We start from the raw sequence: 20,980 nt of genomic DNA, 5'->3' as shown, positions 1-20,980 counted from the left end.
TCAATCTGCATTTCATAAAAGAAGAGATGCGGAAAGCAAATCCCTTACGAAGAACCATGTGGCTCACTTAACTCTTTCCTCCGTGATCCCTGGGGCCCCAGGTTTGGGAAGGCAGTGCCTTGCGGGAGCAGGCTTTTTTCTCACTTGAGCGAGAGGCTGAGCTCCTAAATGTGCCCGTTCATCGGATGGGGCTGATGTGCCCTGTCCCCAGGCTCACTTGAGGGCAATCACCCTACCTCCCCACAACTGTGCTGGCCTCACCCGGCCAATGCCTATCTTAATTACACGAGGACCTTGGGGGACAAATGCATCCACCGCCCAGGCTCTCCAGTGGAGGGATGGGTTCAAATAACAAGGTGTCCAGGAGACTCCTAAAGCCGGCTGGGTGACAGAGGACAGCTGGGGGTGATGGAGAGGGCTTGAGTATAGAAGAAACTGAAAATGGTGAGACTTCTGTGGGGAAGGAGGGAACCACATGTGGAGGGAGAGAGGAGCAGACAGGGACCAAGGAAATTTACTTCCCAATTGGGAAACCCAGGGAGAAGGACAAGGATGAGGATGTGTGTGCAGCCTGAGAAGCCAGGTAACCCACAGTTGATCTTAGTAACAGGTCCCCCTCATTGCGCCTCCCCCAGGCTCCAGGTCCTGGGGACCACGAAGACACAGACCCTTTGTCCTGGAGGTCACCGCTGTTTGATGGCTTTTGACTGTGCTCTGTAGAGCCCTGGAGCTCTCTGGAGGTGTCTCCGGGGACCTTGTGAAAGTCAGGGAGGAAGGACAAGGGGTCAGCTTTGGAGGAGGAGGGGGTAGAATGAACTCCAGGCCCCACCACCTGGATTCAGCAAAGCTGCTATCTTTTTTTATTTTTATTTATCTTATCTTTTTTTTTTTTTTGGTGCTTCGAGGTTTTGTGGATATTTTATTTGGGGAAAAGTTCCTTTTTTTTGTTAGAGAAAGATTTTAAAGTCAGTCTGGCAATATGGTCATAGGATAAAATGCAGCTGAAGGGCTTTCTCTTCAAATATTTCAAGGCAGTTGGTAAGATGACACTATTAGGAAAATAACCATCAGCTGAAGTCTGGCGTATCCCTGGCTACTGCATTCGGCTGGAGACACCACTGAGGACTCTGGATGATGCTGTGGGATTGGGAGGGAGGGAGTCTGAGGGCTGCTGGCTCTTCTGCAAAGCATGTCCAGGCTTCCTGCCCCACAGAAAGAAAGAAAGAAAGAACGCAGGAGGGCTGGACACGCCTTCTTCCCACGGCTGAGCCTTTGCTGCAAGCCTGAGGAATTCCCAAGGCTCCTACCTGCACCGCGAACTTCATTAAGTGCCTCGTGATAATTTTCTCAGTTCCTCCTCCACGTCCTTCCTTGCACTTGACCCTCCAGCAGCCCCAAACTGATGGTGGTTTCCCACCCACACTGTGCCGTTTTAAAGCCAATTAATGAATTAACTTCCTTATTTGATCTCAATACCTGGAAGTCCCCTTTCTCTGCTCTGTTCTGGGGTTGTTCCAGCTCAGCCTTTGCCTCTTCCAAGAAGCTTTCCATTTTCATTTACATAAAGTTAATGTGTTGCTCTTTGGGCTCCACTCCTTTGCCTTGAACTAAATTCGATTTCGAATTAACTACCCAGCTATCAACTGGAATCTCTTTACCCCTTAAAATCAGAGTGAAGTTAATTTTTCCTCATATTCCATGACCTGTAGGAAGCTAAAGCCATTCCCAGGGTATTGACCGACCCTCAGAGGAGTGGGGAGAAGTGAGGCAGAATATTGCAATTAGTATAACCTACAACTTTAGGTTTCAAAGTTTTCTTAATTTATGCTACTTATTCATATTCTAATCTTGCACATGAAATTTCCAGTTTACAGAGCTAAAACGAAATTGTCTACTATACATTGAGCACTGCACCAATTCTAGATACAAAGGTTGAGTGGGACATAGTTCATGCCTTTCAGAGACTCACAGAAATAGTGTGAGAGACAGCCAGCCAAGTAGATAATCATAGCAGTATGAGCCATGCTATACTAGAGACGTGGGGACCACTGGAAGTTCTATGGAGGTGATGCTTAGATCTGTCTGGGAAGTCAGAGGAGGCTCCCTAGAAGAGTTAATTTTTTTAAAAAATCAACTTTATTGAGGTATAATTTGCATGCAACAAAATGCATCCATTTTAAGTATACGTACTGATGAGTTTTGATAAATTTGTGTATCTGTGTAACCATAACCACAATCAAGAAACACATCATTCCCATCTTCCCTCCCTCTTCCCCGTCCTTCCTTCTTTCTTTCTTTTCTTCCTTCTCTCCTTCCTTGCCCCTCCTTTCTGGGTCGTTTTGGTGAGTCCCAGAACCTTGGCCACTGCTGACTATGAGGCTAAATTACTTCTCTACTCTCAACACTTCTAATACCAAACTGTGGGTTTTCCACACCAAGTAATCCTCCAGTTCTCTGTGGATATCACCCAGGCATTTAGTTCAATTCGATTCTGGCACTAAGCACCTGAAGTCAGCACAGCCCTAAGTTTAGGGGCTCAATCCGAAAAGACTAGCTCCCCATTTCAGACAGTAATCACAAGTAGTGGTTCCCCAGGTTACCCACGACTCTGTCTGACTTGGTTACAGATTAGTGGTTCTCACCACCCCCTCCTCAGTTTCAATAATTTGCTGTAATGACCCACAGAACTCAGGGAAACAGTTTACTTATGTTTACTGATTTATTGTAAAGGATGCAAATGAACAGCCAGGTGAAGAGGTATGTAGATCAAGGTCCAGAAGGGTCCCAAGTGCAGGAGTGTCTACTTCTGTGGAATTTGGGGTGCTCTCCCCACCTGCACGTAGATCCATCCACCTATCTGGAAGCCCCCTGAACCCCACTGTTTAGGGGTTTTGTGGAAGTTCCAATATATAAGCACAGATGACTAAATCACTGGCTATTGGTGATTGAACTCGATTTCTACACTGTCTCCCCTCCCTGGGGGATGGAGATGGGGATGGGGTGAAAAGTTCCAACCCTCCAATTACACAGTTGGTTCCTCTGGCGAGCAGCCCCCAACTGGAAACCATCTAGAGACTCCAGCCACTGGTCTTCTCATGAATATACAAAACGACACTTATTACTCTGGGGATTTCAAGGGTTTGGGAACCTCTTGTTTAAGGAACCAGGGACTAAGACTAAATATTAAAACAAAAGATACTCCTATTCAGGAAATTATAAGGGTTGAAGAGCTCTGTATCAGGAACCAGAGACAGGGACCAAATACATCTTTCTTATTATATCACAGCTGGGCACAGGTCTGCCCAATCATAGGGTCTATTTCCCGTAGTGCTCGGGTCAAGGGAAGGGGTGAAGGGACCCAGGGAGCACCAAGTGATATCCTTACTTGGAGTTTATATACAGAGAGGTGCTCTCTTTGCTCCAGGGTTCCCAAGCGAGCATGATGAAAGCCAGAACTGTCTGTACACAGACCACGGGGGATGGTCTACCATAGATGGGGAAGCCCGCCTACAGCAGAGAGAAGGACGTCAACATGTAGAGCAAAGCTGAGCCTCAGGAAGCCAAGAATGATGATGACACAATCTGGGTCTCTGGGTCCAGCCATGCCTGAAGCCAACTCCACTCTTATTTCCCAGTTACGTGAATCAGCCAAGTGCCCTCCCCTCATCTAGCTTAAGCTGGCAAATCTCATTAATTTATGGGCACGCAGGTGACACTTAGTAGCCCTGCCCTTAGATTCTGGAAATGGTTCTCATTTGGTGCCCATAGTCCTGTAGAGGTGAACACATGCCTAATTTTTCGAGAAATCAATATACATTTGTAGGCTAAGGCCATATTTTGAACTGTTCTTTCAACATCAGATATGGATTTTGGTTATGATAAGCAATGAAACTAACATGTAGTTGCTCATGTTTGCTTTCCTTTCTAGCCCAAGTTGTTTGACGGACAGCATCGGAATAAACCAATAAACTCAGATTTCACTACTGAACTCCCTGTGGGATGTGATGGTTGCCCTCATATTTCCACCAACCTGGGGGAATCTGCCACTTACAGTTAGCCAGGTGTGGAAATGAGGTGGGGAGAATCTATGCATGTCAATGCAGTTAGCTTTCCAGTAGAGGGTTCACGAATCCATTCAATTCAATCATCCATTATTCATCAGTCATCTTTTAGTACAGACTCAGAGACAGAATTGAGTGTTGGGGATACAAGCCAGACACATATCTGTCCTCACTAAGCTTATAGCCCAGTGGAGGAGGCAGAGCGCGGCTTGCACTGGCCTGGAGGAAGCACTGGGTGCTAAGGAGAACAAAAAAGAAGCACCTAACTCAGCTTTCTATAGGAAGTGGGTCAGAAGAGCTAAAACGTGAATGATGAGTGGAAGTTGGCAAGACATAGATGCTGGAGTAGGGGAGATGGAGGCAGCAGAGGAGCAGACAGACAATAGTTAACAGATAAGAGTTCTTGGAAGAATGAACAACATTGTAAAGCCTTGGGGCTAAGACAGATTTTTGGATGCAGCCATGGTGGAAAATAGTATGGAGTTTCCTTAAAAAAAAAAAAAAGAATTACCATATGATCCAGCAATCCCACTCCTGGGCATTATCTGGAAGGAACTCTAATTTGAAAAGATACATGTACCCCAATGTTCATAGCCAAGACAAGGAAGCAACCTAAATCTCCATTGACAGATGACTGGATAAAGAAGTTGTGGTACTCATATATGCAATGGAATACTACTCAGCCATAAAAAGAATAAAATAATGCTATTTACAGCAACGTAGGTGGACCTGGAAATTATCATACTAAGTAAGCCAGAAAGAGAAAGAAAAATGCCATATGATATCACTTATATGTGAAATCTAAAAAAAAAAAATGAGACAAATGAACTTATTTACAAAACAGAAACAGACTCACAGACATAGAAAACAAACGTGTGGTTACTGGGGGAAAAGGTAGGGGATAAATTAGGAGTTCAGGATTTGCAGATACTAACTACTATATATACAACAGAAAAACAACAAAGTCCTACTGGATAGCACAGGGAACTACATTCAATACCTTGTAATAGCCAATAATGAAAAAAAAAGAATACAAACACACACACACACACACACACACACACACACACACATATGTATAACTGAATCACTCTGTTGTACATCAGAAATTAACACAGCATTGTAAACTGACTATATTTTAATTTTAAAAAGATAAATTAATAATTAAAAAAAAAGAAAGAGAGTCTTGGGGTGGCCAAAGTTTTCAGCATAAGGAGACAGAGATGAAGCTGCAATGACTCTTTCTTCTCTGCTTAAATGAGCAGCCACGTGGCCCTTCATGGCACCAAGCTTGGGGAATCCCCACATTCTCCAGTCCCAGTGTCCACCGTGGGGATGTAGGAGCCCCTCCTTGGTAGTAGAGCATCACATTCTGAATAAAACAATAAGAGAATTGAGTTCAACTCTATCTAGTCTGCAGCCTCACTTCTCTTTCCCTGCTGAAAGGTTTACTGGCTCACCTGTCAGAAATGGATGCTGAGAACAGGAGGGTAGAAGGATGTTGCCAGGGAAGCTGGAGCAGATTAGGCAAAGTCTAGGGTCAGTTTCTGGTAGAAAAGTAGCTCCCCGACTCTGGCAGTAAAGATGAAAACAGGATGAGAGGGTGAAAATGGTGAGCTCATGCACCAAAAGGTCAAGGGTCAAGGTCTAGTGCTCGTTTGAGAATTAGACATTCTTGGGCTCAGATCCAGGCTCTTCCTTGGATTGGCTGTATGGCTTTCTTGCTCTCTTTGAGTTTTCAGTTCATGGTGAAACGGGAATATACGAAGATGAGAGCATCATATGTGGTACCCAATACATGGTATGCGTCCGGTAAACAACAGATCCTGGTTTTGTATAATGTAGGTATCATCAGATTGTTGTGAGAATTAAATGATTTCATGCTCTGTCCATAAGAAGCACAAATGTTAACTATTACAACTTTTATTGTTGTTGTTATCTGAGATAGCTGTATGTGGAGAATTCCTGAAGCCTCCCATCTTACTCTAAAAAGGCAGAGATGGGAACAGACTTTGGCATGTAAGGCAAGCAGGGTTGACAAATAGCTTCATCCCATGTGCCAGCTGACCAGGTAGATAGTGGCTGCCTGGAATGTGTATCAGGTATGCATCTGAGGCCAAATTTGGCTCAGCGGGAAAGAGCACTGTGATCAATTAGTGATGTCTGTTCTGGGCGGCTGAGGGGGGTCACACCAGCACGCATGCTATGCATTCATCTTCTGTGAAGTGAAGTGTCATTCTAGACAGTTGATCTGGGGGCCTGCAACAAAGGGCCAGGTCTGACCTTGTCCGAGCGTGCCAGTCCCCACTTTTTCCGTGTTTTACTCCCAGCACATAATTGAGACATGGCCAAAGCCCAGCTCCAGCTGCCTTTTCCTCAGGAAACTTTGGCTGGCATAAATTGCGACCTGTAAATCCACCATGTGGATGACACAGGCTGTGTGCCCAGCCTAGGCTCTGTGAGCGGCAGAAGAGGAGGGAGTTGCTTAGTGACATGATACAAAGGGTGTCTTTGATTCATCGCCCAGCTCCAGCCCCAAGCCCATGGCCAGTAGTGAGTAACAGCTGCAAATGGGCAATATAACCCCGCTAAAAATGTCACTTTGCTGTAAAATGTAAATGTTTAACATCTAAACATGCACATCGACTCTTAAAATGCCTAGCGCTGGGTGCCTTTTTTTTTTCATTCTTTTAGAAAATCTTTGCCTTCCATGGTGAGAGATTTCAATGCGTGATTTACACCCTTGGTTTGTTAAATTGGTGCCAGCTCTTGCCCCAGCTAGGGCAGCAAAGGAGGAGATTTCCTTTCTAGCTTGCCTGTTAATGCAGAGTATTAAATATACAGTGCAGTTCTGTCCCCAGCCGCCGTTCAGAGGTGATATGAACTCTGAACATAGGAGGATTTCATTTTATTTCCAATTATCCTGGACTTCAAAATATAAGATTGTGTCATGGAAGGTCAAGAAAGACCAAAAACAGCAATAAAGAATATTCATTGGGAACTCTCTCCTTTAGACCTGTTCGTCCCTTAATTCTGTCTCATGGGTTTGGGACTAAGACTCCAGGCAAATCAAGGGTATGAGTGATTCAGTTCTTGGGACTGATTCCTCTTCTCTCAAAACAGTCCTAGTGAGGGTCATCGCAGTAGCCAGTCTGGGCCTCCTGTCGATTAGTCCTTGGACAAAGTGGACCTTGAATAGCAAGTAGGTCAAACCTGAGAGGTGGTCTGGGCAAGCTCAGAGCTTGGTGTGGAAGACAGTGTCGTGGGAACCCCTGGGCAAGGGGACACATGGATTCCAGTGGCGGTTTCACCCTAATTTTATCCAGTTTCTATTTCCGCTACAGCCTGTGGTTTGTTGGATTTTCCTTTGGTGTCTTGATCACAATAAGCACTTACTATATGTTTGTTTAATTAATATAGTAAGTAATAAGTAAGCAACACAGGAAAACCCAGCATTGGCCCAAGAGATTAGGCCTGGTGTTCCAGCAAATGGGTTTTCCGACCTCAGATCAGTCTCTTAACCTTTCTGTACACAATGTCATGTTATTCTTGTCATATATTCTTTGGAAGTAATGAAGGTAAAGGTGGTTATCCTTAATTTACCAATTAGGCATGGAGGTAAACCAGAGAGTTTACAAGGTTTGATTTTATTTTGTTCTGTTTTTTGATATCACATTGAGCCAGTGATAAAGCCAAGATGAAAATTCTGCTTTGTTGGTTTCCAGTCTCATTTTTTCACACCTCATCACACTGGAAGTGTACACCCTGTGATGCAGAGCATGCAATCATCAGGGCCAGCACTAGGGGGACCCAGGGGGAGCCTAGGGCATTTGCGAGACCCTGAGAGTGGGAACCTCTCTCAATGTAGTGCCCTGGGAGCCTGGTTTGCTTCAATCTCATTGCACTCCTGGTGATCACACACGTGGAAACATGAACGAAAAAGTGTGTGAAAAAGAAGGATTCTGCAGAAAAGCTCAAAAGAACTAATTTTCTCCCTGCCTGGTACCTGAATGTCAGGACTCTTGGAACAGAAGATTGGGAAGGACTTGCTATTTCAGGCTGATTCAGGCTGATTCAGGCTGAGTCCAGGAGGTTCTCTCTCCACTTTTCCTAACAGAGTAACTGATGACACTTGCCAGCAGCCCTTGATCAAATCTGCCTGCTCAGAAGATGGATGGGACAGAGGACAGGAGCTTCCTGCCTGGCTGATCAGGGAGGTTTGCCACCACCAGGGTCCTTGTATTAGGACACTTTGATCACGGTGTTTGAAACCATCTTTGACATAAATGGAAATTTATTCGATGCATACTGAAATGTCTTACACAAAGACATTTAACAGAAATTTAAAATTTAAGAGACATTAAAAAGAAAAGGGCCTCAGGAATCATTGAAATTGGGGACTTAAATAACTCTAGGAGTTCTTCCATCTCTAGCCTCCATTTCTTTCCTCTCTTCTGTGATAAAGGGATTTTAAAAAATAGCCATTGGGAATGCTTAAGCCTCACATCCTGTATCTCATCATCAGCAAAGAGTGACCTTTGTCCTTTACATCCAGCTTAAAAAATCCCAGGGAAGGATTCTGATTGGCTTAGATTGGTCAGGTGCTCAGATCACTTAATGACCTCAGACTCAAAGTCACATGAAACCAATAAAACATCTGGGGCCACCCCCTGCATAAGAAAGCCCTGCATAAGAAAGCTCTGACATAGAGTGGAGATCCTTGTGAACTGGACAACCAAACACACAGTGTTTTCCGTAGCCACACACCATGATCAGCGATGGTGCAAGGCTAGATTCTCTACTTCATGGCACCTAGCGCAGCAAGGCTTCCAAAGCCAAAGCAGGTGGAGGGAGTTACCTACAAGAAGTACATATTCTGTAGTCTCTTCTGAGAGCCTCTGCATCCTTCCCCAGGAGCCCCACGGACGCTTCAGTAGGAACTGGTTTGCTGAGTCAAGCACACTGATCAAATGGCCATGACGACCCTTCTCGTGAACCTCAATATCCGTTTTTGGAGAAATAGTATAAAGCTATGACTTATTTCCAGGGATGAGGTTGTGAAATTCAGCAATCCTTGTGGGAATTGTTTGGCTCCAAAGCCTAGCATCTGCTGAGGCGATCGTGCAGAGTTTCCCATCTCCCCGGCAAAGCGAGAGCACCTGCCTTCGCATCAGTAAAACCCTTCATTCCCTAAGCTGATGTTCATCTTGCTATTTTCAAGGAAAATGACAAGCCAGACCAAGCTAGCAGCTCCACAGAGCACTTCCAGTCAGATTCATGCTGCTGCTTGTCTTAATTTTCCTTTAAAACCAGAGGGTCAAGAACAGTAGGATATGTTCTCCCAAGCTTGGGTTCTTGGGGTTCGGTGGGTGGGAACGGCATAAACTCCTCTTTGGAGGAATGTGCTCAATGAACCCAAAGAAGGAATATTAGAGGTAGCATAATTTTCTGGAAGTAGCACAGATTTATTTTTTAAAGTTATTTACATTTCAAAAGCAGAAATATTTGTTGGCAAACTTGGGGAAAAGAGAAATTCACCCACAGTTCTTGCACAAGCACTGTTTTCAATTGGTTCTTCTAGTCTTCCACATAAATAGCTGTACGTGGTCTGTGCATGACGCATAAGACAGTGGGCATGAAGTGACTGGACCAGTGTGCCAGTGAGCTCCTGCTGCCAAGGAGATGTTTACGGCACTGGGAAGAAAGCATGATGGAAAGCCATCTTCAGGTTGAAACTTAGTAAGGAAGTTACACTTCTTGTCAAAGGAATCTTAGCTACTTCCTTCTTCTGGGAACATGTCTGAAGACCAAGGAGAATACAGATACATAAACAGTGCCCAGGGTAAAGAGGAAAACCCATTCCTAGGATTAACAAATAAAACAGGCACCCAGCGTGTTACAGATCATTTTGTAGAGAAATCAAATCTTCTGGGTAAATCAGCTGGTTCTTTTTTTTTAATTAACATTTTTTATTGATTTATAATCAGTTTACAATGTTGTGTCAAATTCCAGTGTAGAGCACAATTTTTCAGTTATACATGAACATATGTATATTTATTGTCACATTTTTATTCTGTGAGCTACCATAAGATCTTGTATATATTTCCCTGTGCTATACAGTATAATCTTGTTTATCTATTCTACAATTTTGAAATCCCATCTATCCCTTCCCACCCTCCACCCCCTTGGCAACCACAAGTTTGTATTCTATGTCTATGAGTCTATTTCTGTTTTGTATTTATGCTTTGTTTTTTTGTTTTTGTTTTTTAGATTCCACACATGAGCGATCTCATATGGTATTTTTCTTTCTCTTTCTGGCTTTCTTCACTTAGAATGACATTCTCCAGGAGCATCCATGTTGCTGCAAATGGCGTTATGTTGTTGGTTTTTATGGCTGAATAGTATTGCATTGTATAAATATACCACGTCTTCTTTATCCAGTCATCTCTTGATGGACATTTAGGCTGTTTCCATGCCTTGGCTATTGTAAATAGTGCTGCTGTGAACATTGGGGTGCAGGTGGCATCCTGAAGTAGGGTTCCTTCTGGATATATGCCCAGGAGCAGTTCTTAAAGACTCTACTTTGAAAATGGCTTAAGCAAAGACTAGAACTTTCTCTAATAAGAAAAGAAAGTCCCTGCAGAGTCTGACATAGCTGCGCAGACAGGATGGGACACACGGAAGAGGATCTACAGTGCGTGGAATGAAAGGGGTTGAGATGGTGCCAGGCAGACTCTGTTCCGTTACTCTCACTAATCTCACAGTAATGTTTTGAAGAGGAATTGGAGACTTGTAGCTTTGTAGTGTGTGAGTATCTATCATAAGCAATTTGGTTTAGAGATTTTAACAATTTCTTTCATAGTCTTAAGGAAGTCCTTTGTTAAAGAACCCTGCAGACATGAGCATATACTTAATTCAGGTGAATTATATTCAGGCATCCACACTAGGTAAAAAGTGCGCACTCCTCTCGCCCCAATGAAACCGCTTGAACAAAATTTCATTCTAATGTGGGGGGCTACCTGTCAGGTTCTGCTGGACTAGGCAGAGAGGCTAGCACATATTTTTGGAAATATTTATCTGAAGCTCATAAACCTTAAAAACCTGTTGTGCTAAACCTCATAGACAGCTCCGCTGCCTGTGATTCTTGGCATCATTAATTTCCACTCTCCAGTCACTGCTAAAATATGAGAGAAGGCCCAAGAAAAGACAAATTTCATAACTATACATATGTACACATAAATATACGTACAACTATATGAACACCACCAGCTGTGAAGAAGAGAGGAATTAAGAATCACAACCGTGGGGGAGGGTATAGCTCAAGTGGTAGAACGCATGTCTAGCGTGCACAGGGTCTTGGGTTCTATGCCCAGTGGCTCCTCCAAAAATACATAAACCTAATTACCTCCCTCCCCCCGCCAAAAAATAAATAAAAAAAGAATCACAACCATTTGGTGCCTGATCTGTCTCCAGCTGGAAATATGGCACATCTGTTGGGGCTGGAATGTCCAAGATAGTGTCTACACTTACATGACTGGTAATGTACACACTTGTACATGTACAATGTAGGTATATATGTATATATATATTTATATATTCATGTAATTAATGTAACTAATGTAATTAAATTTAACATAATTTATACAACTACTATCGTCAGCTTAGATACTTGTGCTGGGGTTATTCTGTTATTGTGGGTTGAAATAAAACTAATATATATATATTTTTAACATTTAGCTCTTTATCTCTTCTGAATTATTTTTTTAAGGACACTTATTTCCTGCATGAGAACTTTGGATTTCAAAGTCTTGGTTCTGCTTGCCACATAAACCACGTGATCTTGGTCAAGTTAGTTCACTATGTTTGGTCTCTAAGTTGAAGGGATTGAGATTTATGGTGCTTTCAAGATCTAAAATGCTTTGATCAGCGGGACTGCCATGCTGCACAATTCCAGGACACTAATAGCATCATAGGTTCATCCTGGTGTTGTGCAGTGTGCATCCAAACAGACCTAGGCAGGGGCGCTGAGTGTTTTCCTTTCCTTCATAAAACCCCTCCCCTGAAATGTCTTGATTACGTGGCTGATACACACTGGATTTTCTTCCAGACTGATGACATCTCCGACAGAAACCCTCATTCAAGGTAAGTTACTGATCTGTTTCTTCCAGGCCCTGCCCCTCCTCACTATTTTTGTAGCTAACTAATTGTCTTCTTTCAGTGGGAAGATGTCTGGGGTCTCACCTTTCTCCCTGCCGACCACTTCTGCCCTCTTAAGATCTATGGAAGTTTCTAGGAAAAGCACAAGTACCACACGAATCTAAAGCAAAGCCTCTTAAACTTGAAGAAATCCCTGGAGATCCTGTTAAGACACAAATTTATGGGCCTCTAACCCTGAGAATTTGATTCAATAGGTTTGGGGTTTAGCTTCAGAAACTGCATTTCTCCCAGGCTCCCAGTTGACAACGATGACATCGATGACACTGCATTTTCAGTAGAAGTGGTCCAAAGCCATCTTAGTAAAGACTGACCTTCGAAATTGAATTTCTGCTTCTTTCCTTCCCTACTGGTCTCCTTTCCCAATTGGCCTCTAGGTTGGCTGTGCATGTAAAACACCTCTCTATGGGGTGGGAGCAGAGCATTTCCTGCTTCTGAGGTCAATGTTGCTTAAAGATTTCAACAAGCACCACTGCACAATGGTCTCCCACCCCCTCACAACGGGAGAGCTCTGTCCTGGTGGACTCGCTCCAGCTAACCAGCTGTCAGCGCTTTTGGCTAATGGCTCCTTGGTGGGGCGGTTTCCTGAGGCTGCTGTTAATCCTGCTATTTGAAAAGAGCCAAAGCTCCCAGGACAGCAGTTTTCAAGCTAGATGCTTCTGGTTTCATGAAGTTAGATTTGGCAAAAGAGGTGGAGGCCACAGCATGGAGGTGTGTGGAAGAAACGGTCCTGGAAGAGATGGGCCAACATCCCTGGGTAGCCCTGTATTGATCTCTGTTTCTGCTGGAGAGCCCACTCTTCTCTCCCACGGCTGTTTCTGGTCTATTCCAAATACTACTAGGCCCCTTTTCAGTCTGAACCCGAGTTGTGGAACTTCCTTATTCAGGAGAAATCTGGTGTAACATCTACTATTGACTGTCTGGCTTGTCTTCATTTCCCATCTCATCCAGTTTCTCCATCCCAAGGAGAACCTTGATTTTATTTATTTTTCCACTCTTTTCATTCAGCCATATGCTTCAGGGGAGGCCTGCTCCATCCTCAGACACAGTTCTGGTTGCCCTAAGCCAGTCGTGGTGGTCTCATTTCCCATAATGCTTATTGGTTTGCACATGAGCATGGAAGGAAGTCTGTCGGAACGATTTTCTCTCCTAAGAGAGAGACATCGGAAGAGAGATAGGAAGAGAAATCTTCTTCCTTTACATGCCAGTATGTCTGATATGATACTGGAACTGGGTAACTATCTTGTAACCATGAGAGGAGCCGGTCGGAGGAGAAAGCTGACATGCTGAAGGTGGAAGAATATCAAAACAGTAGAACTTAGGCTTCTGAACCACTGAATCCTCCAACCTTGGACTTCTGCTTAAGAAAAAATATTTTATTGCTTGTCACTTGTCCCTTTGAATCAGGGATGTCTTCCACTTAGAGCTGAGAAAGCTTGATAGCACTGCTTAAGTTTTCTATATCCTTACAGATTTCTTGTCTACTTATTCTATAAATTATTGAGAGGGGAATTAGAATTTCCCATTATAATTGTAGATTTGTCTACAATTCTATCAGTTTTTGATTCATGCATTTTTAATTTCTGTTATTAGGTGCATACCTGTTAAAATTATGTCCTCTTCATGAACTGACCCATTTATAATTATAAAATGAACTTTTCTTATATCTCTGTTAATATTCTTTGCAGTGAAGTTTACTTTGTCTGAAATTAATATAGCTATTTCCTCTCTTTTGATTAGTGTTCCCATGATATACCTTTTCTCTCATTTTTATTCTTAATCTATTTTATGTCATTAAAAAGTGAATTTCTAGTAGGCAGCATATTGTTGGGTCTCACTTTTTTTATTCAATCTATCTCTGCCCTTTCATTGGAGTATTAGACCTTATTTAATACGATTATTGATACAATTAGGTTTACCATCTTGATATTTGTGCTGGAAGCACAAGATTCTCTTTTACTTTTAACAGGAAGAAGTTGTAGTCAATTTAAATGAATCAACAATATGCAACTGGCTAGATGAAATGGAACATGTTGCGATTATACTCCCTCAGCTAAACGTAATGAAAGGCATCTATTTGTATTAACTTCAAATTATAAGAATGAGAGGAAAAAAATCAAGCTGTGGCATGATAGTCACATGATGATCCCATATGGGTAAATTTTAAAACTACACACAATGGTATTATTTATTCTTATGTTTAGCTAATACGACAAGTGACATGAAAGGACATACGTCAAATGAATTGTGATGGTTATCTGAGGGGAATGCAAGTAGAATGGTCGACAATGATGCACCATCTTTTCTTCAACAGTTACAGCAATAACCACAATGAAAATACTTGAAGAAAACATGACATACTATCCCTGCCTCTCTTGGGAAGTTCACCATGTAGACCCAAGAGTCTAGCCACCTAAATGAGTCAAGGGTTATGCCAGAGGAGAAGTTTCTTTATTGGACAAAACTGATGATTTGCCCAAACGTTGGGAATCTGGTTAGAAATGAGTCTTGTTTTGAAGATTCATTTGCATGAAACTCTGTTTTGTTTTATTTCACAGGCTATGCAGCAGATCAATGAAGTAACATTTAATAAAGATGCAATTTATATCTCAGTGATAAAATATCCATTGTCTTTGTCTAGTAAAAGCGTCTTTTTCAAATGTGAGGTGGGTTTGGAGAGGCTGATGGAGGTGAGGCTGCAGTCCCCCCAAGTTATCCTTTGGCTTTGCCACTGATTACACATGAATCAAGTGTTTAGGGAGCACAGAAGAGATGGGCACCAGGATCATGACCATGACTATGAGGTTTCAAAAGGAAGTGGAAAGGCATTCGAGATACTAAGAGCTATTTGAGCATCAAAAGGTGGCATCAGCAGAATAAGTCTCTCTTTCAGTGGTTTGCTCCCTTCCCTTCATTTAACAGGGAGACAGACTTGGGGGACCACACTTAACACATAGGGGGCAAGAAATTCTCCCCTCCCCTCAAAGTGGGGCAGGAACCCTGAAGAAACAGGGTTAGGATGACCTCATCACAGATAACTTGAGTTGTGGGAATCCCAAAATGTAGGAGGAAGGAAAGCTTCTCTACCTGAAGCTAAATATTTTAAAAAATTGTTTTCTAGCCACAGTGCAAAGTTTGATGCTGAGGTTAATGGTGTCTAATTAGACAATGTGATTCAGAGGCTAAACTTAAAACTGATATCATCCCCAAAAACAGGCGTCATCTTCATGGTGCGTAGAAACCACCAGCTACTGAAAAGAGTTTCATTTTTAAAAGCTACCCCACTATTTTAGGAACTGAGATCATTGAAACTGCAATGAATTAGCAAATTTTATCTGTAATGATTGAGTGCCTACTCCCACCACTCCTTCTCTGGGAAGCATTATGACTTTATGGTAAACAAAATGTTTGAACATTTGGTAAGCTATGCACCATAAGCTGATTCTTCTCAATGTTTTGCCAAGAAGGTGTCACAGTGGATCATGAAGCTGGTGAATGTTGGGCAAAGTTTTAGGGTGAAGGGAAAACATATCCTGTTTTTCCTTTAGAGCCTTTGCCTAGAGTTTCCATCAGCTTTCTTAGAAAAAAAATTATCTTTTTGTAAAGATAGAGTTGTGAACAGAAGAAGCTACAAGGTTTCGTAAAGCCCACCCTCCTTCTGAAGTCAGATACCTAACTTGTCAAGACGCATCAGTGTAGGGAGTGAGAAATAGGAGCATCAGGATTTGTCCTCTTCTAAACCTTCCCACGCTTTGGGAATTCCAGCCCTGTTCGTACACCTCTTACATGGTCCTGGGAGGCTACAGAGAATGTCTCAGAAGCCTAACAAGGTTTCTACAAGCTGGACTTCTTAATCCCCCTGTAGTAGGACAGCATTTTCTTCATAGCCTTCTTCTAAAGCTTCTCTTGGGGTCAAGTTGTGTTGACTCAAACTGAAGGCCACTACTGCAGCTGCTATTGGCTCATTGCAGGAATCCCCTCTGCCCCGCCCATCCCATGCTATAGAAACTTGCTACCAGCTGCCTATACCTCTCTAAGGCCAGTGCAGATACTAGTGAGGGTGCATTTCATGATCATGATCATTATCATCATTCTGACTTCTTCCTTTACAGCAGGATCCATCCCCCAGAGTTGGGGCATGGATTCCAAGGGCAGATGCAGGTCCGAATTCAGAATTGTTCTGCTCTTATGATTCCAAAAGTCATCTCCCCTTGACTTTCTTTTCTTTAGAGTGAAGTCTTCTGGTTAGAAACCTCTTGGTTCCTCGTAAGCAGACCTCTGGTGGTCCTGAGGATCCTTCAAGGTGCCTGGATATGCCCCTATCCTGAGCAGAACAAAATTTAACATTGCATTCAATTGTTCAATGGTTCAAATCTTTTGACAAGAAAGGATACTCACTGGGGAGGTGGGGCAGGGTGATTTTTGAGATTGGAGAGAAGAATTATGGTTGGACTTGGCAGGAAATCATTGAAGCTGGAGGATAGGGCTAGGCTGGGATGGAGAAAAGAGAACGCTGGGTGAGGAGGCTGATTCCAGAAGGCAAATCATAGGATATGGAAACCAAGATTGCAGTAGACTCCATCTCCTCCCTCTTGCTTTCTCTCCATCTACCAAAGCAATTCTTCACTAGGCCCATCGAGTTGGACCCTCTTCCCTTGCTACCACTTCATCCTTCAGATCCCTTCTTTCAGTCCAAACTTCTATTTCGCCATCGAAGAAAACTAGTTGATTAATTCTCTCTGTAGCATTAATGACGAAAGAAGTCCTAAAACATACCTCCTTTGTAGGGGAGTGGATTTGGGTCCAGCAGCAGGCCCAAAGGGAGTCAGTCTGGGCCAGTGGTACTCCTGGAAGTTCTTCTGAGCAGATGCCTGGGACTCAGCTCTACCCATCAGGGGCCCCAAGCTCCAGCAAAGCCTACCCTCGGGCTCTCTGGGAGGCTGCTCCCCAGCGTGGGCTTCCACGCTGAGAACAGTTTCAGGGCATTATACAAAGCTGATCACACTCTCCAGGCAAAGCCTGTAAACGTTGCTATTTATTCCCTTAAATAACACCTCTCATCGTCCAAAGTGCTTTGGAAATATGCACTGCAGGTATTGGGGGCTGAAGTAATGCTTTATCATTAATTAGTTTTCCCCTTGGCTGCTTATATTAATCCCCTGAAAAGCCAAAAAAAATGCACTCAGCTTCCTTGCTGAATTAGCCACATCACCTGTTGGAGCCGGTGGAATGTCATGTTCAATGCTGGGTCTGTCTGAGTTTATAGGGTTGACCAAAGGGTTAAGTAGAACTTAGGGGTCTGGGGAAAATAATGAATGTTAAATTCACTTCTTAATGGCTGTGATCCTTTTGACCAAATAGAGGAAATAGAGACTCCTCCAGGGAGCCTCCTCTGAGCTCTGCCTTGGGTAATTGGAGTATGTAGAAAACCAAGTTCCAAATTCTTTTATACTTAACTTACGCTGGCTGTTCTCCTCCCAGGGAATTTGGGCCCTCAGGAGCTGGGTCTGAATGAGTCTGAATTCAGACCTTTTGTAAAGTTCCAGGGCAAAAGAACTCAAAGATCTGAGGTGGAGAGAAGGATGAAAACTGTGTATCTAAATGAGAGGGACTGGATAAGGAAGATGTGGTATATTTATACAATGGAATACTATTCAGCTATAAAAAATGACAACATAACACCATTTGCAGCAAAGTGGGTGTCCCTGGAGAATGTCATTCTAAGTGAAGTAAGCGGAAAGAGAAAGAAAAATACCATATGAGATCACTCATATGTGGAATCTAAAAAAAAAAAAAATTAGCATAAATACAAAACAGAAACAGACTCATAGACATAGAACACAAACTTGTGGTTGTTGGGGGTGCGGGTGGGAAGGGACAGACTGAGAGTTTGAAATTTGTAGGTACTGACAGGTATATACAGAATAGATAAACAAGATTATACTGTATAGCATAGGGAAATATATACAAGATCTTGTGGTAGCTCACAGCAAAAAAGAATGTGACAATGAATATATGTATGTTCATGTATAACTGAAATATGTATGTTCATGTATAACTGTATAATGAAAAATTGTGCTCTACACTGGAAATTGACACAACATTGTAAAATGACTATAACTCAATAAAAACAAAAAAATGTGTATCTCTCCACTATCACCCGGCAAATATTCAGGGGACATACGTAGATGTGCCACATGGACTGTTCTACCAATGATTGATGGTAGATTTCGCCAACAGTCAATACTGATGTTAGAAGGAAATACAGTGAATTCCAGGATGGTGTGGGCAGGTCTGGTAGGTGTGAGTCCACGGAATGAGGCTAGGAATGAGAGCAGATTTTGGAGGAGAAGGAAGAGGAGAGGACAAGAAAGAGAAGGAGAAATGAGAGGAAGATGAAAAGAAAGGCTAGCCATCCTTTAACTCCTTCTATAAACCAGGCTCCAGATGAAACCCTCCAGACACCTGATCTCATTTACACTTCCTGAGTGAGGTACTTAATACCACTGCATTGAAGACAAGAGAACTGAGCTTAAGTAACACGCTCAAAGTCACCAGCTTGTAAGTGGGGGAGTAGTTAGAATTCAAATCCAAGTCTGTCTGATTCCAGAGCCCACGTTCCAATCCATTGTATATATTTAAGTCCAGGTGAGAAGGTAGCAGGAGCCCCTTTTAAGGTGAGACCTTAAAAGGTGGCTAGGATTTCAGCAGGTGAAGGGAGAAGGGGTATTTCAGGTGGACGCAAAGCCAGAAAGGCAGAGAGCTGAGAAAGTGCAAGGTGTGTTTGGCAGTGGTGGAGACCTGTTTAGCCAGGGTGCAGGATGGCCTCTTGTCTATAATGCCTGTGACGTTTGGCATTTCAGGTTTCTGCAGAGTGAAAATAATACCAAACAAGTGTTGTGAGGATTCAATGAGATGAATCACTTAGCAGAGATCCTGGTGTTCAGTAAGTGGTCGTTCATTCATCCATCCAACAAATATTTATGGAAGGTCTATTATTCATCAGGCAAGGGGAAAGGTCTGTCTGAACAAGATCAACCCAGTTTTCACCCTTATGAAGCTTGTATTCTAGTAGGAAAGGGTAACATGGAATCTTTGATTGCACCGTGAAATCACAACAGTGGTAAGGGTTTCAAAAGAGAAGTATGAAGTACTTCTAACCCTTTATGGCAAGGAGGTTGAGCTCAGAAAAGAGATTAGGAATTACCTAGGCAAAGTGAGTCTGTGTGTATCCAGGTCATGTTAGGGTTTATTCTGAGCAATGGAAAGCCATAGAAGTTTCAGTAGAGAAGTGACATGACCATATCAGACATGACCAGTTCTTATGACTAATAAATGAGAGAAGTGTACTAGGCTCATGGATAGGCAACCACTGAAAAATCTTGAGTAACAGAATGACACCACCAACAGAACAGTTTTTAATAAACTTATTCCTAGAGCCTTGCACACAAATAATTAGCAGAGGAAGAGATGCAAGCTACAGAGGTCAGTTGGAAGCTCTTGTCTAATATGAGTTGATTAAAGTCTGAACTACACCACTGGAAATGGAAACTGACAGGAAGAAACAAACACAAGACATATTTTTAAGGGAGGAATGACAAGATTTGAGCTCTCATGGAAGTTGGAGGTGAAGGAAAGAGAAGAAGAAAAGACAATTGGGGAGTTTCAATCCTGGATGACTGTAAGGATGAGAATGTCACGGCTGGAAATAGAAAAGTCAGAGGAAAGAGTGACTTGAGGGGGGAAGATGAGTAGCTTCCATTTTTAACACGTTGAGTTGGGGATGACAGTCTGTACTGAGAAGCACAGAGGGACTTGCATGTGCATCCAAGGAAGATTTGCTTAATTGGCTGGCTTTGTAAGTGGGGACCAGGAGCTGCTGAGAGAGGATGGCTGGGAAATGGCCTTTGGAAGTCACCTTCCACCAGAGGAGCAGGTAAGAGCCAAGCTGGGGACCCAGTCAGTTAGGGAAAGAGAGAGGCAGAGAGCACCACAGGCGCCTCCCATTAGGAGGGCAAAGGCAGAAAGTCAGTGGAGGGGCAAGCGGGGCAGGAACTCAGGAAAGGCTGGGGGAGCACGGGGGAGGCCAGATGCTGCCAGGGCCCACCAAGGTAGGCAGGGAGGGGCGGGGGACTTGAAGACTGAGGATGGAATGCTGAAGTGCCCCTTTCATTGCAGTCCTGGAAGCCCCAGTCCTTTGGCCCTTCTCGGCCCAAATCCCCTGGGCTGAGTTTCAGTGAGAAGTCCCGTACTGCCTGGGGGGTGAACACGGGGCTGGCTGCATCACGTGTGGGGCCTGTTGCAAAATAAAAGTGTGGGGCCCCCTTGTTAAAAACCAGGGGGAAAAGCACTGTTAAAGAGTCTAAAATATTGGGGGAATGGTATAGCTCAGTGGTAGAGTGTGCACTTAGCATGCAGAAGGTCCTGGGTTCAATCCCCAGTACCTCCATTAAAGTAAATAAATAAAAACATAATTACCTCCCCCCCCAGAAATTAAAAAATAAAATAAAATTTGAAATTTTCTAAAATACAAAACTTTTCCCTGTTTAAAGTTTTAAACTATACAGCTTTTCTCTCAATCTGTCATGGTGTTTTTTATCTGCTCTTTAATGTTGCAGTCTCTTGGGCATGAGGACAGTCTTAGCAAGTGTGGACCCTCCCATGTGCCTGGGGCCCCACCTGGCAGTGACTAGGTGTGCAGGCAC

General features: G+C 43.2%; 1 non-coding gene across 1 annotated transcript; it reads left to right on the top strand.

Annotated features, from left to right (window-relative positions):
- Positions 1-20,650: 20,650 nt before the first annotated feature.
- On the top strand, positions 20,651-20,724 carry TRNAL-UAG (transfer RNA leucine (anticodon UAG)). Its single transcript has one exon. It is a non-coding gene; the product is annotated as a tRNA-Leu (tRNA).
- The last annotated feature ends 256 nt before the right edge of the window (positions 20,725-20,980 follow it).

The sequence above is a fragment of the Vicugna pacos genome, chromosome 33 (assembly GCF_048564905.1).
Source record: "Vicugna pacos chromosome 33, VicPac4, whole genome shotgun sequence".
In the NCBI taxonomy this organism is placed as follows: domain Eukaryota; kingdom Metazoa; phylum Chordata; class Mammalia; order Artiodactyla; family Camelidae; genus Vicugna; species Vicugna pacos.
This window is presented reverse-complemented; position numbering and strand designations above follow the sequence as displayed.